The sequence below is a fragment of the Lampris incognitus genome, chromosome 2, assembly GCF_029633865.1.
Source record: "Lampris incognitus isolate fLamInc1 chromosome 2, fLamInc1.hap2, whole genome shotgun sequence".
In the NCBI taxonomy this organism is placed as follows: domain Eukaryota; kingdom Metazoa; phylum Chordata; class Actinopteri; order Lampriformes; family Lampridae; genus Lampris; species Lampris incognitus.
The window spans coordinates 79,885,298-79,899,916 of record NC_079212.1 but is presented as its reverse complement, the minus strand read 5'-3'; positions in this window follow the sequence as shown (position 1 = coordinate 79,899,916).

Below are 14,619 nucleotides of genomic sequence, written 5' to 3'. Positions count from 1 at the left end.
ACGAAGAAACCCTGATCTAAAGACTAAACAAAGAAACCCTGATTTAAAGACTACACTCAGAAACACTGATGTAAAGACTAAACACAGAAACCCTGGTGTAAAGACTAAACACAGAACCCCTGGTGTAAAGGATTAACACAGAAACCCTGGTGTAAAGACTTAACACAGAAACCCTGGTGTAAAGACAAATCACAAACCCTGGTGTAAAGACTAAACATAGAAACCCTGGTGTAAAGACTAAATACAGAAACCCTGGTGTAAAGACTGAACACAGAAACCATGGTGTTAAAGAAAACACAAATCCTGGTGTAAACAATAAACATAGTAACCCTGGTGTAAAGACTAAACACAGAAACCTATATGTTAAGACTAAACACCAAAACCCTGATGTAAAGACTAAACAAAGAACCCCTGACGTAAAGACTAAACAAAGACACCCTGATTTAAAGACTAAACACGGAAAACCTGGTGTAAAGACTAAACACAGAAACCCCGGTGTAAAGACTTAAAACAGAACCCATGGTGTAAAGACTAAACACAGAAGCCCTGGTGTAAAGACTAAACACAGAAACCCTAGTGTACAAACTAAACACAGAAACCATGATATAAAGAATAAACACCGATACCCTAGTGAAAAGTCGAAAAAAAGAAACACTGTTGTAAAGACTAAACACAGAAACACTGGTGTAAAGCGTAAACAAAGAAACCCTGGTGTAAAGACTAAAAACAGAAACCCTGGTGTAAAGACTAAACAGAGAAACCATGGTGTAAACACTAATCACAATCCCTGGTGTAAAGACTAAACAAAGAAACCCTGATGTAAAGACTAAACGAAGACACCCTGATTTAAAGACTAAACACGGAAAACCTGGTGTAAAGACTAAACACAGAAACCATGGTGTAAAGACTAATCACAATCCCTGGTGTAAAGACTAAACACAGAAACCCTGGTGTAAAGCCTAAACACAGAACCCCTGGTGTAAAAACTGAACACAGAAACCCTGGTGTAAAGCCTAAACACAGAAACACTGGTGTTAAGACTAAACACAAAAAGCCTGGCGTAAAGATTAAACACAATCCCTGGTGTAAAGCCTAAACACGGAAAACCTGGTGTAAAGACTAAACAAAGAAGCCCCGGTGTAAAGACTTAAAACAGAACCCATGGTGTAAAGACTAAACACAGAAGCCCTGGTGTAAAGACTAAACACAGAAACCCTAGTGTACAAACTAAACACAGAAACACTGGTGTTAAGACTAAACACAAAAAGCCTGGCGTAAAGATTAAACACAATCCCTCGTGTAAAGCCTAAACACAGAAACCCTGGTGTAAAGACTGAACACAGAAACCATAGTGTAAAGCCTAAACACAGAAACCCTGGTGTAAAGACTAAATACAAACCCTGGTGTAAAGACTAAACACAGAAACCCTGGTGTAAAGACTAATCACAAACCCTGGTGTAAAGACTAAACACAGAAACCCTGGTGTAAAGACTAAACAAAGAAACCCTGATTTAAAGACTAAACAAAGAAACCCTGATTTAAAGACTACACTCAGAAACACTGATGTAAAGACTAAACACAGAAACCCTGGTGTAAAGACTAAACACAGAACCCCTGGTGTAAAGAATTAACACAGAAACCCTGGTGTAAAGACTTAACACAGAAACCCTGGTGTAAAGACTTAACACAGAAACCCTGGTGTAAAGACAAATCACAAACCCTGGTGTAAAGACTAAACATAGAAACCCTGGTGTAAAGACTAGATACAGAAACCCTGGTGTAAAGACTGAACACAGAAACCATGGTGTTAAAGACTAACACAAATCCTGGTGTAAACACTAAACATAGTAACCCTGGTGTAAAGACTAAACACAGAAACCTATATGTTAAGACTAAACACCAAAACCCTGATGTAAAGACTAAACAAAGAACCCCTGACATAAAGACTAAACAAAGACACCCTGATTTAAAGACTAAACACGGAAAACCTGGTGTAAAGACTAAACACAGAAACCCTAGTGTACAAACTAAACACAGAAACCATGATATAAAGACTAAACACAGATACCCTAGTGAAAAGTCGAAACACAGAAACACTGTTGTAAAGACTAAACACAAAACCTGGTTTAAAGACTAAACACAGAAACACTGGTGTAAAGCGTAAACAAAGAAATCCTGGTGTAAAGACTAAAAACAGAAACCCTGGTGTAAAGACTAAACAGAGAAACCATGGTGTAAAGACTAATCACAATCCCTGGTGTAAAGACTAAACAAAGAAACCCTGATGTAAAGACTAAACGAAGACACCCTGATTTAAAGACTAAACACGGAAAACCTGGTGTAAAGACTAAACACAGAAACCATGGTGTAAAGACTAATCACAATCCCTGGTGTAAAGACTAAACACAGAAACCCTGGTGTAAAGCCTAAACACAGAACCCCTGGTGTAAAAACTGAACACAGAAACCCTGGTGTAAAGCCTAAACACAGAAGCACTGGTGTTAAGACTAAACACAGAAAGCCTGGCGTAAAGATTAAACACAATCCCTGGTGTAAAGCCTAAACACAGAAACCCTGGTGTAAAGACTGAACACAGAAACCATAGTGTAAAGCCTAAACACAGAAACCCTGGTGTAAAGACTAAATACAAACCCTGGTGTAAAGACTAAACACAGAAACCATGGTGTAAAGACTAATCACAAACCCTGGTGTAAAGACTAAACCAGAAACCCTGGTGTAAAGACTAAACAAAGAAACCCTGATTTAAAGACTAAACAAAGAAACCCTGATTTAAAGACTACACTCAGAAACACTGATGTAAAGACTAAACACAGAAACCCTGGTGTAAAGACTTAACACAGAAACCCTGGTGTAAAGACTTAACATAGAAACCCTGGTGTAAAGACAAATCACAAACCCTGGTGTAAAGACTAAACGTAGAAACCCTGGTGTAAAGACTAAATACAGAAACCCTTGTGTAAAGACTGAACACAGAAACCATGGTGTTAAAGACTAAACACAAATCCTGGTGTAAACACTAAACATAGTAACCCTGGTGTAAAGACTAAACACAGAAACATATATGTTAAGACTAAACACCAAAACCCTGATGTAAAGACTAAACAAAGAACCTCTGACGTAAAGACTAAACAAAGACACGCTGATTTAAAGACTAAACACGGAAAACCTGGTGTAAAGACTAAACACAGAAACCCCGGTGTAAAGACTTAACACAGAACCCATGGTGTAAAGACTAATCACAATCCCTGGTGTAAAGACTAAACACAGAAACCCTGGTGTAAAGCCTAAACACAGAACCCCTGGTGTAAAAACTGAACACAGAAACCCTGGTGTAAAGCCTAAACACAGAAGCACTGGTGTTAAGACTAAACACAGAAAGCCTGGCGTAAAGATTAAACACAATCCCTGGTGTAAAGCCTAAACACAGAAACCCTGGTGTAAAGACTGAACACAGAAACCATAGTGTAAAGCCTAAACACAGAAACCCTGGTGTAAAGGCTAAATACAAACCCTGGTGTAAAGACTAAACACAGAAACCATGGTGTAAAGACTAATCACAAACCCTGGTGTAAAGACTAAACACAGAAACCCTGGTGTAAAGACTAAACAAAGAAACCCTGATTTAAAGACTAAACAAAGAAACCCTGATTTAAAGACTACACTCAGAAACACTGATGTAAAGACTAAACACAGAAACCCTGGTGTAAAGACTTAACACAGAAACCCTGGTGTAAAGACTTAACATAGAAACCCTGGTGTAAAGACAAATCACAAACCCTGGTGTAAAGACTAAACGTGGAAAACCCTGGTGTAAAGACTAAATACAGAAACCCTTGTGTAAAGACTGAACACAGAAACCATGGTGTTAAAGACTAAACACAAATCCTGGTGTAAACACTAAACATAGTAACCCTGGTGTAAAGACTAAACACAGAAACATATATGTTAAGACTAAACACCAAAACCCTGATGTAAAGACTAAACAAAGAACCCCTGACGTAAAGACTAAACAAAGACACGCTGATTTAAAGACTAAACACGGAAAACCTGGTGTAAAGACTAAACACAGAAACCCCGGTGTAAAGACTTAACACAGAACCCATGGTGTAAAGACTAAACACAAAAGCCCTGGTGTAAAGACTAAACACAAAAACCCTAGTGTACAAACTAAACACAGAAACCATGATATAAAGACTAAACACATACACCCTAGTGAAAAGTCGAAACACAGAAAAACTGTTGTAAAGACTAAACACAAAACCTGGTGTAAAGACTAAACACAGAAACACTGGTGTAAAGCGTAAACAAAGAAACCCTGGTGTAAAGACTAAAAACAGAAACCCTGGTGTAAAGCCTTAACACAAATCCTGGTGTAAAGATTAAACACAGAAACCCTGGTGTAAAGACTAAACACAGAAACACTGGTGTAAAGCCTAAACACAGAAACCCTTGTGTAAAGACTAAACACAGAAACCCTTGTGTAAAGACTAAACACAGAAACCCTGGTGTAAAGACTAAACACAGATACCCACTGTAAAGACTAAACACAGAAACCCTGGTGTAAAGACTAAACACGGAAAACCTGATGTAGAGACTAAACACAGAAACCCTGGTGTAAAGACTAAACACGGAAAACCTGTTGTAGAGACTAAACACAGAAACGCTGGTGTAAAGACTTAACAAAGAAACCCTGGTTTAAAGACTAAACACAGAAACCCTGGTGTAAAGCCTAAACACAGAAACCCTGGTGTAAAGACTAAACACAGAAACCCAGGTGTAAAGACTAAACACAAACCCCGGTGTACAGACTAAACATAAAAACCCTGGTGTAAAGACTAAACACAGAAACACTGGTGTAAAGCGTAAACAAAGAAACCCTGGTGTAAAGACTAAAAACAGAAACCCTGGTGTAAAGACTTAACACAGAAACCCTGGTGTAAAGCCTTAACACAAATCCTGGTGTAAAGATTAAACACAGAAACCCTGGTGTAACGACTAAACACAGAAACACTATTGTAAAGCCTAAACACAGAAACCCTTGTGTAAAGACTAAACACAGAAACCCTGGTGTAAAGACTAAACACAGATACTCACTGTAAAGACTAAACACAGAAACCCTGGTGTAAAGCCTAAACACGGAAAACCTGATGTAGAGACTAAACATAGAAACGCTGGTGTAAAGACTTAACAAAGAAACCCTGGTTTAAAGACTAAACACAGAAACCCTGGTGTAAAGCCTAAACACAGAACCCCTGGTGTAAAGACTGAACACAAACCCTGGTGTAAAGCCTAAACACAGAAACCGTGGTGTAAAGACTAAACACAAACCCCGGTGTACAGACTAAACACAAAAAACCTGGTGTAAAGACTAAACACACACCCTGGTGTAAAGACTCAAGACAAAAACCCTGGTGTAAAGAATAAACACAGAAACCCTGGTGTAAAGACTAAACAAAAACCCTGGTGTACAGACTAAACACAAACACTGGTGTAAAGACTAAACACAGAAACCATGGTGTAAAGACAAATCACAAACCCTGGTATAAAGACTAAACATAGAAACCCTGGTGTAAAGACTAAATACAGAAACCCTGGTGTAAAGACTAAAAACAGAAACCATGGTGTTAAAGACTAAACACGGAAAACCTGGTGTAAAGACTAAACACAGAAACCATGGTGTAAAGACTAATCACAATCCCTGGTGTAAAGACTAAACACAGAAACCCTGGTGTAAAGCCTAAACACAGAACCCCTGGTGTAAAGACTGAACACATAAACCCTGGTGTAAAGCCTAAACACAGAAACACTGGTGTTAAGACTAAACACAGAAAGCCTGGTGTAAAGATTAAACACAATCCCTGGTGTAAAGCCTAAACACTGAAACCCTGGTGTAAAGACTGAACACAGAAACCATGGTGTAAAGCCTAAACACAGAAACCATGGTGTTAAAGACTAAACACAAACCCTGGTGTAAACACTAAACACAGAAACCTTTATGTTAAGACTAAACACCAAAACCCTGATGTAAAGAGTAAACAAAGAGACCCTGATGTAAAGTCTAAACAAAGACACCCTGATTTAAAGACTAAACACGGAAAACCTGGTGTAAAGACTAAACAGAGAAACCATGGTGTAAAGACTAATCACAATCCCTGGTGTAAAGACTAAACAAAGAAACCCTGATGTAAAGACTAAACGAAGACACCCTGATTTAAAGACTAAACAAGGAAAACCTGGTGTAAAGACTAAACACAGAAACCATGGAGTAAAGACTAATCACAATCCCTGGTGTAAAGACTAAACACTGAAACCCTGGTGTAAAGACTGAACACAGAAACCATGGTGTAAAGCCTAAACACAGAAACCATGGTGTTAAAGACTAAACACAAACCCTGGTGTAAACACTAAACACAGAAACCATGGTGTAAAGACTAATCGCAAACCCTGGTGTAAAGACTAAACACAGAAACCCTGGTGTAAAGACTAAACACAGAAACCCTGGTGTAAAGCCTAAACACAGAAACACTGGTGTTAAGACTAAACACAGGAAGCCTGGCGTACAGATTAAACACAATCCCTGGTGTAAAGCCTAAACACAGAAACCCTGGTGTATAGACTGAACACAGAAACCATAGTGTAAAGCCTAAACACAGAAACCCTGGTGTAAAGACTAAATACAAACCCTGGTGTAAAGACTAAACACAGAAACAATGGTGTAAAGACTAATCGCAAACCCTGGTGTAAAGACTAAACACAGAAACCCTGGTGTAAAGACTAAACAAAGAAACCCTGATTTAAAGACTAAACAAAGAAACCCTGATTTAAAGACTAAACTCAGAAACACTGATGTAAAGACTAAACACAGAAACCCTGGTGTAAAGACTAAACACAGAACCCCTGGTGTAAAGACTTAACACAGAAACCCTGGTGTAAAGACTTAACACAGAAACCCTGGTGTAAAGACAAATCACAAACCCTGGTGTAAAGACTAAACATAGAAACCCTGGTGTAAAGACTAAATACAGAAACCCTGGTGTAAAGATTGAACACAGAAACCATGGTGTTAAAGACTAAACACAAATCCTGGTGTAAACACTAAACATAGTAACCCTGGTGTAAAGACTAAACACAGAAACCTATATGTTAAGACTAAACACCAAAACCCTGATGTAAAGACTAATCACAAACCCTGGTGTAAAGACTAAACACAGAAACCCTGGTGTAAAGACTAAACGAAGAAACCCTGATCTAAAGACTAAACAAAGAAACCCTGATTTAAAGACTACACTCAGAAACACTGATGTAAAGACTAAACACAGAAACCCTGGTGTAAAGACTAAACACAGAACCCCTGGTGTAAAGGATTAACACAGAAACCCTGGTGTAAAGACTTAACACAGAAACCCTGGTGTAAAGACAAATCACAAACCCTGGTGTAAAGACTAAACATAGAAACCCTGGTGTAAAGACTAAATACAGAAACCCTGGTGTAAAGACTGAACACAGAAACCATGGAGTTAAAGACTAAACACAAATCCTGTAGTAAACAATAAACATAGTAACCCTGGTGTAAAGACTAAACACAGAAACCTATATGTTAAGACTAAACACCAAAACCCTGATGTAAAGACTAAACAAAGAACCCCTGACGTAAAGACTAAACAAAGACACCCTGATTTAAAGACTAAACACGGAAAACCTGGTGTAAAGACTAAACACAGAAACCCCGGTGTAAAGACTTAAAACAGAACCCATGGTGTAAAGACTAAACACAGAAGCCCTGGTGTAAAGACTAAACACAGAAACCCTAGTGTACAAACTAAACACAGAAACCATGATATAAAGAATAAACACCGATACCCTAGTGAAAAGTCGAAAAAAAGAAACACTGTTGTAAAGACTAAACACAGAAACACTGGTGTAAAGCGTAAACAAAGAAACCCTGGTGTAAAGACTAAAAACAGAAACCCTGGTGTAAAGACTAAACAGAGAAACCATGGTGTAAACACTAATCACAATCCCTGGTGTAAAGACTAAACAAAGAAACCCTGATGTAAAGACTAAACGAAGACACCCTGATTTAAAGACTAAACACGGAAAACCTGGTGTAAAGACTAAACACAGAAACCATGGTGTAAAGACTAATCACAATCCCTGGTGTAAAGACTAAACACAGAAACCCAGGTGTAAAGCCTAAACACAGAACCCCTGGTGTAAAAACTGAACACAGAAACCCTGGTGTAAAGCCTAAACACAGAAACACTGGTGTTAAGACTAAACACAAAAAAGCCTGGCGTAAAGATTAAACACAATCCCTGGTGTAAAGCCTAAACACGGAAAACCTGGTGTAAAGACTAAACACAGAAGCCCCGGTGTAAAGACTTAACACAGAACCCATGGTGTAAAGACTAAACACAGAAGCCCTGGTGTAAAGACTAAACACAGAAACCCTAGTGTACAAACTAAACACAGAAACCATGATATAAAGACTAAACACAGATACCCTAGTGAAAAGTCGAAACACAGAAACACTGTTGTAAAGACTAAACACAAAACCTGGTGTAAAGACTAAACACAGAAACACTGGTGTAAAGCGTAAACAAAGAAACCCTGGTGTAAAGACTAAAAACAGAAACCCTGGTGCAAAGACTAAACACAGAAACCCTGGTGTAAAGACAAATCACAAACCCTGGTATAAAGACTAAACATAGAAACCCTGGTGTAAAGACTAAATACAGAAACCCTGGTGTAAAGACTAAAAACAGAAACCATGGTGTTAAAGACTAAACACAAACCCTGGTGTAAACACTAAACATAGTAACCCTGGTGTAAAGACTAAACACAGAAACCCTGATGTAAAGACTAAACAAAGACACCCTGATTTAAAGACTAAACACGGAAAACCTGGTGTAAAGACTAAGCACAGAAACCATGGTGTAAAGACTAATCACAATCCCTGGTGTAAAGACTAAACACAGAAACCCTGGTGTAAAGACTAAACACAGAACCCCTGGTGTAAAGACTGAACACATAAACCCTGGTGTAAAGCCTAAACACAGAAACACTGGTGTTAAGACTAAACACAGAAAGCCTGGTGTAAAGATTAAACACAATCCCTGGTGTAAAGCCTAAACACAGAAACCCTGGTGTAAAGACTGAACACAGAAACCATAGTGTAAAGCCTAAACACAGAAACCCTGGTTTAAAGACTAAACACAAACCCTGGTGTAAAGACTAAACACAGAAACCATGGTGTAAAGACTAATCACAAACCCTGGTGTAAAGACTAAACACAGAAACCCTGGTGTAAAGACTAAACAAAGAAACCCTGATTTAAAGACTAAACAAAGAAACCCTGATTTAAAGACTACACTCAGAAACACTGATGTAAAGACTAAACACAGAAACCATGGTGTAAAGCCTAAACACAGAAACCCTGGTGTAAAGACTAAATACAAACCCTGGTGTAAAGACTAAACACAGAAACCATGGTGTAAAGACTAATCACAAACCCTGGTGTAAAGACTAAACACAGAAACCCTGGTGTAAAGACTAAACAAAGAAACCCTGATTTAAAGACTAAACAAAGAAACCCTGATTTACAGACTACACTCAGAAACACTGATGTAAAGACTAAACACAGAAACCCTGGTGTAAAGACTAAACACAGAACCCCTGGTGTAAAGGATTAACACAGAAACCCTGGTGTAAAGACTTAACACAGAAACCCTGGTGTAAAGACAAATCACAAACCCTGGTGTAAAGACTAAACATAGAAACCCTGGTGTAAAGACTAAATACAGAAACCCTGGTGTAAAGACTGAACACAGAAACCATGGAGTTAAAGACTAAACACAAATCCTGTAGTAAACAATAAACATAGTAACCCTGGTGTAAAGACTAAACACAGAAACCTATATGTTAAGACTAAACACCAAAACCCTGATGTAAAGACTAAACAAAGAACCCCTGACGTAAAGACTAAACAAAGACACCCTGATTTAAAGACTAAACACGGAAAACCTGGTGTAAAGACTAAACACAAACCCTGGTGTAAAGACTAAACACAGAAACCCTGGTGTAAAGACTAAACAAAGAAACCCTGATTTAAAGACTAAACAAAGAAACCCTGATTTACAGACTACACTCAGAAACACTGATGTAAAGACTAAACACAGAAACCCTGGTGTAAAGACTAAACACAGAACCCCTGGTGTAAAGGATTAACACAGAAACCCTGGTGTAAAGACTTAACACAGAAACCCTGGTGTAAAGACAAATCACAAACCCTGGTGTAAAGACTAAACATAGAAACCCTGGTGTAAAGACTAAATACAGAAACCCTGGTGTAAAGACTGAACACAGAAACCATGGAGTTAAAGACTAAACACAAATCCTGTAGTAAACAATAAACATAGTAACCCTGGTGTAAAGACTAAACACAGAAACCTATATGTTAAGACTAAACACCAAAACCCTGATGTAAAGACTAAACAAAGAACCCCTGACGTAAAGACTAAACAAAGACACCCTGATTTAAAGACTAAACACGGAAAACCTGGTGTAAAGACTAAACACAGAAACCCCGGTGTAAAGACTTAAAACAGAACCCATGGTGTAAAGACTAAACACAGAAGCCCTGGTGTAAAGACTAAACACAGAAACCCTAGTGTACAAACTAAACACAGAAACCATGATATAAAGAATAAACACCGATACCCTAGTGAAAAGTCGAAAAAAAGAAACACTGTTGTAAAGACTAAACACAGAAACACTGGTGTAAAGCGTAAACAAAGAAACCCTGGTGTAAAGACTAAAAACAGAAACCCTGGTGTAAAGACTAAACAGAGAAACCATGGTGTAAACACTAATCACAATCCCTGGTGTAAAGACTAAACAAAGAAACCCTGATGTAAAGACTAAACGAAGACACCCTGATTTAAAGACTAAACACGGAAAACCTGGTGTAAAGACTAAACACAGAAACCATGGTGTAAAGACTAATCACAATCCCTGGTGTAAAGACTAAACACAGAAACCCTGGTGTAAAGCCTAAACACAGAACCCCTGGTGTAAAAACTGAACACAGAAACCCTGGTGTAAAGCCTAAACACAGAAACACTGGTGTTAAGACTAAACACAAAAAGCCTGGCGTAAAGATTAAACACAATCCCTGGTGTAAAGCCTAAACACGGAAAACCTGGTGTAAAGACTAAACACAGAAGCCCCGGTGTAAAGACTTAACACAGAACCCATGGTGTAAAGACTAAACACAGAAGCCCTGGTGTAAAGACTAAACACAGAAACCCTAGTGTACAAACTAAACACAGAAACCATGATATAAAGACTAAACACAGATACCCTAGTGAAAAGTCGAAACACAGAAACACTGTTGTAAAGACTAAACACAAAACCTGGTGTAAAGACTAAACACAGAAACACTGGTGTAAAGCGTAAACAAAGAAACCCTGGTGTAAAGACTAAAAACAGAAACCCTGGTGTAAAGACTAAACACAGAAACCCTGGTGTAAAGACAAATCACAAACCCTGGTATAAAGACTAAACATAGAAACCCTGGTGTAAAGACTAAATACAGAAACCCTGGTGTAAAGACTAAAAACAGAAACCATGGTGTTAAAGACTAAACACAAACCCTGGTGTAAACACTAAACATAGTAACCCTGGTGTAAAGACTAAACACAGAAACCCTGATGTAAAGACTAAACAAAGACACCCTGATTTAAAGACTAAACACGGAAAACCTGGTGTAAAGACTAAGCACAGAAACCATGGTGTAAAGATTAATCACAATCCCTGGTGTAAAGACTAAACACAGAAACCCTGGTGTAAAGCCTAAACACAGAACCCCTGGTGTAAAGACTGAACACATAAACCCTGGTGTAAAGCCTAAACACAGAAACACTGGTGTTAAGACTAAACACAGAAAGCCTGGTGTAAAGATTAAACACAATCCCTGGTGTAAAGCCTAAACACAGAAACCCTGGTGTAAAGAATGAACACAGCAACCATAGTGTAAAGCCTAAACACAGAAACCCTGGTTTAAAGACTAAACACAAACCCTGGTGTAAAGACTAAACACAGAAACCATGGTGTAAAGACTAATCACAAACCCTGGTGTAAAGACTAAACACAGAAACCCTGGTGTAAAGACTAAACGAAGAAACCCTGATCTAAAGACTAAACAAAGAAACCCTGATTTAAAGACTACACTCAGAAACACTGATGTAAAGACTAAACACAGAAACCCTGGTGTAAAGACTAAACACAGAACCCCTGGTGTAAAGGATTAACACAGAAACCCTGGTGTAAAGACTTAACACAGAAACCCTGGTGTAAAGACAAATCACAAACCCTGGTGTAAAGACTAAACATAGAAACCCTGGTGTAAAGACTAAATACAGAAACCCTGGTGTAAAGACTGAACACAGAAACCATGGTGTTAAAGAAAACACAAATCCTGGTGTAAACAATAAACATAGTAACCCTGGTGTAAAGACTAAACACAGAAACCTATATGTTAAGACTAAACACCAAAACCCTGATGTAAAGACTAAACAAAGAACCCCTGACGTAAAGACTAAACAAAGACACCCTGATTTAAAGACTAAACACGGAAAACCTGGTGTAAAGACTAAACACAGAAACCCCGGTATAAAGACTTAAAACAGAACCCATGGTGTAAAGACTAAACACAGAAGCCCTGGTGTAAAGACTAAACACAGAAACCCTAGTGTACAAACTAAACACAGAAACCATGATATAAAGAATAAACACCGATACCCTAGTGAAAAGTCGAAAAAAAGAAACACTGTTGTAAAGACTAAACACAGAAACACTGGTGTAAAGCGTAAACAAAGAAACCCTGGTGTAAAGACTAAAAACAGAAACCCTGGTGTAAAGACTAAACAGAGAAACCATGGTGTAAACACTAATCACAATCCCTGGTGTAAAGACTAAACAAAGAAACCCTGATGTAAAGACTAAACGAAGACACCCTGATTTAAAGACTAAACACGGAAAACCTGGTGTAAAGACTAAACACAGAAACCATGGTGTAAAGACTAATCACAATCCCTGGTGTAAAGACTAAACACAGAAACCCTGGTGTAAAGCCTAAACACAGAACCCCTGGTGTAAAAACTGAACACAGAAACCCTGGTGTAAAGCCTAAACACAGAAACACTGGTGTTAAGACTAAACACAAAAAGCCTGGCGTAAAGATTAAACACAATCCCTGGTGTAAAGCCTAAACACGGAAAACCTGGTGTAAAGACTAAACAAAGAAGCCCCGGTGTAAAGACTTAAAACAGAACCCATGGTGTAAAGAGTAAACACAGAAGCCCTGGTGTAAAGACTAAACACAGAAACCCTAGTGTACAAACTAAACACAGAAACATTGGTGTTAAGACTAAACACAAAAAGCCTGGCGTAAAGATTAAACACAATCCCTCGTGTAAAGCCTAAACACAGAAACCCTGGTGTAAAGACTGAACACAGAAACCATAGTGTAAAGCCTAAACACAGAAACCCTGGTGTAAAGACTAAATACAAACCCTGGTGTAAAGACTAAACACAGAAACCCTGGTGTAAAGACTAATCACAAACCCTGGTGTAAAGACTAAACACAGAAACCCTGGTGTAAAGACTAAACAAAGAAACCCTGATTTAAAGACTAAACAAAGAAACCCTGATTTAAAGACTACACTCAGAAACACTGATGTAAAGACTAAACACAGAAACCCTGGTGTAAAGACTAAACACAGAACCCCTGGTGTAAAGAATTAACACAGAAACCCTGGTGTAAAGACTTAACACAGAAACCCTGGTGTAAAGACTTAACACAGAAACCCTGGTGTAAAGACAAATCACAAACCCTGGTGTAAAGACTAAACATAGAAACCCTGGTGTAAAGACTAGATACAGAAACCCTGGTGTAAAGACTGAACACAGAAACCATGGTGTTAAAGACTAAACACAAATCCTGGTGTAAACACTAAACATAGTAACCCTGGTGTAAAGACTAAACACAGAAACCTATATGTTAAGACTAAACACCAAAACCCTGATGTAAAGACTAAACAAAGAACCCCTGACATAAAGACTAAACAAAGACACCCTGATTTAAAGACTAAACACGGAAAACCTGGTGTAAAGACTAAACACAGAAACCCTAGTGTACAAACTAAACACAGAAACCATGATATAAAGACTAAACACAGATACCCTAGTGAAAAGTCGAAACACAGAAACACTGTTGTAAAGACTAAACACAAAACCTGGTTTAAAGACTAAACACAGAAACACTGGTGTAAAGCGTAAACAAAGAAATCCTGGTGTAAAGACTAAAAACAGAAACCCTGGTGTAAAGACTAATCACAATCCCTGGTGTAAAGACTAAACAAAGAAACCCTGATGTAAAGACTAAACGAAGACACCCTGATTTAAAGACTAAACACGGAAAACCTGGTGTAAAGACTAAACACAGAAACCATGGTGTAAAGACTAATCACAATCCCTGGTGTAAAGACTAAACACAGAAACCCTGGTGTACAGCCTAAACACAGAACCCCTGGTGTA